Here is a 4444-nt window from a genome sequence, read left to right as displayed (position 1 = left end):
CTAAAGCACACTTCCCTCAAGACGTTTGAATCGTTTTCAACAGAGGTAGAGAGTTGGGATGACCACTGATCATGCTCTCCCAGTATAAGTTTTGGATGCCTAAGATCCATAGCCTGTACTTAGCTCACAGTATCCAACCTGCCCTGAGTCAGTCTTTGTTCTATTTTCTTTCATCACCTGGGAAGACACTGCCACGAATGAGTGTTCGCCTGAAGGAGTTTCCCCGAACACAGACCTTCCTATGGTCACCGGTATGGACGTCTGAGACTGGGGCCCTGTACACGACTCTGAATATTTTCAACACAGTCAGTTCCAACGGTATCCACATTTCCATGGCATCAACCCTGTCACGAGTCCGTCATAAAGGACACTTCCCTCACGATGTTTGAAGCGTTTTCAACAGAGATAGACAGTGTGGATGACCACAGGTCGTGCTCTGCCAATATACGATTTCAACGCCTAAGAGCCATAGACTGCACCTCACTCACAGTATACAAACTTCCCAGAGTCCTCCTTGTTTTATCATCTTTCCTTAATTGGGAAGACACTGCCACGAATGGGTGTCCACCTGAAGGAGTTTCCCTGAACACAGACATTCCAATGGTCATCGATATTAACTTCCGAGAAAAGGGCCCTCTACGCGGCTCTTCATGTTTCAACACAGTCAGTTCCAACAGCTTCCGCCTTTTGACAGCATCAACCATGTCGTGAGTCCATCCAAAAGCACTCTTCCATCATGACATTTGAAGCATTTCGACAGAGGTACACAGTGTGGATGACCACAGATCGTGCTCTGCCAATATTCGTTTTGGACGCCCTAGAGAGGCTCTTCACTCACAGTATCCAAACGGCCCAGAGTCCGTCCTTTTTCTATCTTCTTCCCTCAACTGGGAGACACTGCCATGAATGCATGTCCGACTGAAAGATTTTCCCTGAACATAGACCTTTCTATGGTCATGGGTATGTATGTCTGAGACTAGGGTCCTGTACGCGATTCTTCATGTTTTCAACAAAATCAGTTCGAATAGCTTCCACCTTCCAACAGTCGCAAACATGTCTCGAGTCCGTCCTAAAGCACACTTCCCTCACAACGTTTGAAGTATTTTCAACAGAGGTAGACAGTGTGGATGACCACAGGTCGTGCTCTGTCAATATACAATTTGTACGCCTAAGAGTCGTAGACTGCACTACACTCACAATATCCAACCTCCTCAGAGTCCATGTTGTTCTACTTCTTTCCTGAACTGGGAAGACACTGCCACGTATAGGTGTCCAGATGAAGGAGTTTCCCTGAACACAGACCTTCCTATTGTCACTGGTATGTATGTTCAAAACTGGGTCCCTGTACATGACTCTTCATGTTTTCAACACAGTTAGTTCCAACAGCCTCCACCTTTCAACAGCCTCAACCCTATCATGAGTCCACCCTAAAGCACACTTTCTCATGACGTTTGAAGTGTTGTAGACAGAGGTAGACAGTGTGGATGACCACAGGTCATGCTCTTCCAATATATGATTTTGACACCAAAGAGCTGTAAACTTCACTTCACTCACAGTGTCCAACGTGTCCAGAGTCTGTACTTGTTCTATCTTCTTTTCTCAATTAGGAAGACACTGCAACAAATGCATGTCCACCTGAAGGAGTTTCTCTGAACACAAACCTTCCTATCATCACTGGTATGGACGTCTGAGACTAGGGCCCTGTATGCGACTATTCATGTTTTCAACACAGTCAGTTCCAACAGCTTCCATCTTCCGACAGTCACAAACATGTCTGGAGTCCAGCCTAAGCACACTTCCCTCACGACGTTTGAAGGGTTTTCGACAGAGGTAGACAGTGTGGATGACAACAGGTCGTGCTCTGCCCATATACGATTTTGACACCTAAGAGCCATAGACTGCACGACACTCACAGTGTCCAAATTGCCCAGAGTCCGTCCTTGTTCTATCTTCTTTCCTCAACTTGGAAGCTACTGCCACGAGTAGGTGTCCACCTGAAGGAGTTTCCCTGAACACAGACCATGCTATCGTCACCGGTATGTCCATCCGAGACTAGGGCCCTGTACATGACTCTTCATGTTTTTGACACAGTCAGTTCCAACAGCTTCCACCTTTCAACAGCCTCAACCCTGTCGTGATTCCATCATAAATCACACTTCCCTAACAATGTTTGAAGCGTTTTCCAAAGAGGTAGTTAGTGTGGATGACCACAGGTCATACTTCGCCAATATGCATTTTGGACGCTGAGGAGCCGTAGCCTGCACTTCAATCACAGTATCCAAATGGCTCAGAGTTTGTCTTTGTTCTATCTTCTTTCCTCAACTGGGAAAACACTGCCATGAATGGGTGTCTGTCTGAAGGAGTTTCCCTGAACACAGACCTTCCTATTGTCACCGGTATGGACGTCTGAGACTAAGGCTCTGTACACAACTCTTCATGTTTTCAACACAGTTACTTCCAACAGCTTCCACCTTTCGACAACCTCAACCCTGTCGCCAGTCCGTCCTAAAGCACACTTCCCTCATGACGATTGAAGCATTTTCCACAGAGGTAGACAGTGTGGATGACCAGAGGTCGTGCTCCGCCAATATACGATCTCCACACCTAAGGCCCAAAGACTGCACCTCACTCACAGTTTCCAACCTGCCCAGGATCCGTCATTGTCCTACCTTCTTTCTTCAACTGGGAAGACACTGCCATGAATGGGTATCCACCTGAAGGATTTTCCTGAATACAGACCTTTCTATGTTCACCGGTATGGACGACCAAGACTAGGGCCCTGTATGCGACTCTTCATGTTTTCAACACAATCAGTTCCAATAGCTACTAGGTTAAATTGAAATTCAATTTGCCACCCATGTGTTACCTTGCAGTTTTTTCTGTGTGTGGCAGACCTAGCATAACTGTGCAGTTTTCTCTGTGTATTGCAATCTCATTGGCCACATTGGTATAGCCCTGCTAAACTACCTGCATAAAAGTTAGTCTGTGAGGCTGGAAGGGGTCGCCTCTTTGCAAGAGACAGCCATGGCAGGTCAGTTTGATTCTCAATGCTTGGCGCGAAATAAAGCTTTGCTTGACCTTCACTTTTTATCAGTCTCACACCTTTTATTATAGACCCTAACATTGGGGACTCATCTGGGATCGATCAGGGAGAACTGAGCCAGCATCAGAATTTCTGGGAAAGCCTCTGGAGGTAAGATCTTGGGATCTTGTCTGTCTGGTTGCAGAGCTCCAGGGTATAGCCCACCGGGGAGAAGCTGGATGCAGCCACGCTCCCCAGGGCTGGTGTGGATGCGGGGACGCCCCATCCCTCCACTGGTAGATCTGGGCCTGCTGTTGTCTTTGTTTTGTCCTTTTGTTGTCTGTCGTGCTGTTTGTTGTATTTACAGGGAACCACGGAAGTACGCACCAGCAGCAGGCTCTGGATGAGGATTACTGGGCCTGCAGTTGTCTTTGTCTTGTTTTTTTGTTGTCTGTTGTGTTGTTTATTGTGTTTGGATAATGGGGCAAGCTGGGAGTAAGGGACCTGTGACACCCCTAAATCTTGTTCTCCAGCATTTCAAGGATTTTCAAGGTAAAGCCACCCAGTCAGGTGACAAGGTTTACCCGGGAAAACTAAAAACATTCTGCCAATTAGAGTGGCCCACTTTCTCCACAGGGTGGCCGCCAGAAGGAATGTTTGCCTTGGCTCAGATCTATGCTACCCAGAGTGAGGTCTTTGATCTCTATCAAGACCAGATACCATACATCATGGCCTGGCTATATCTGATAGAAGAGCCACCGTCCACCAAACTGTGGAAAGAACCAAGATGCCCTTCAACGGATGAATGGATAAGGAAGATGTGGTCCATATACACTATGGAATATTATGCCTCCATCAGAAAGGATGAATACCCAACTTTTATAGCAACATGGATGGGACTGGAAGAGATTATGCTGAGTGAAATAAGTCAAGCAGAGAGAGTCAATTATCATATGGTTTCACTTATTTGTGGAGCATAACAAATAGCATGGAGGACAAGGGGAGTTAGAGAGGAGAAAGGAGTTGAGGGAAATTGGAAGGGGAGGTGAACCATGAGAGACTATGGACTCTGAAAAACAATCTGAGGGGTTTAAAGGGGCAGGGGGTGGGAGGTTGGGGGAACCAGGTGGTGGGTATTAGAGAGGGCACTGATTGCATGGAGCACTGGGTGTGGTGCAAAAACAATGAATACTGTTACGATGAAAATAAATTTAAAAAAAAAAAAGAAGAAGAAGAAAAAGAGCCACCGTCATGGCTCCAGTCTCACCTTCCCCTTGCTAATGAAACCATCTCTCTCCCTCTAAGGCAGATCAGATCACCAATACCAGAACGGAAAGATGAGGGGGAACCAGGGAAGAAGGCCATTCTACCTCCGTCAGATGTGGAGGTTGTAGAATCACCCCCCAATCTGTCCACTAAACC

This window comes from Neovison vison, chromosome 7, assembly GCF_020171115.1.
Source record: "Neovison vison isolate M4711 chromosome 7, ASM_NN_V1, whole genome shotgun sequence".
NCBI lineage: Eukaryota > Metazoa > Chordata > Mammalia > Carnivora > Mustelidae > Neogale > Neogale vison.
Note: the sequence above shows the minus strand (reverse complement) of the source record.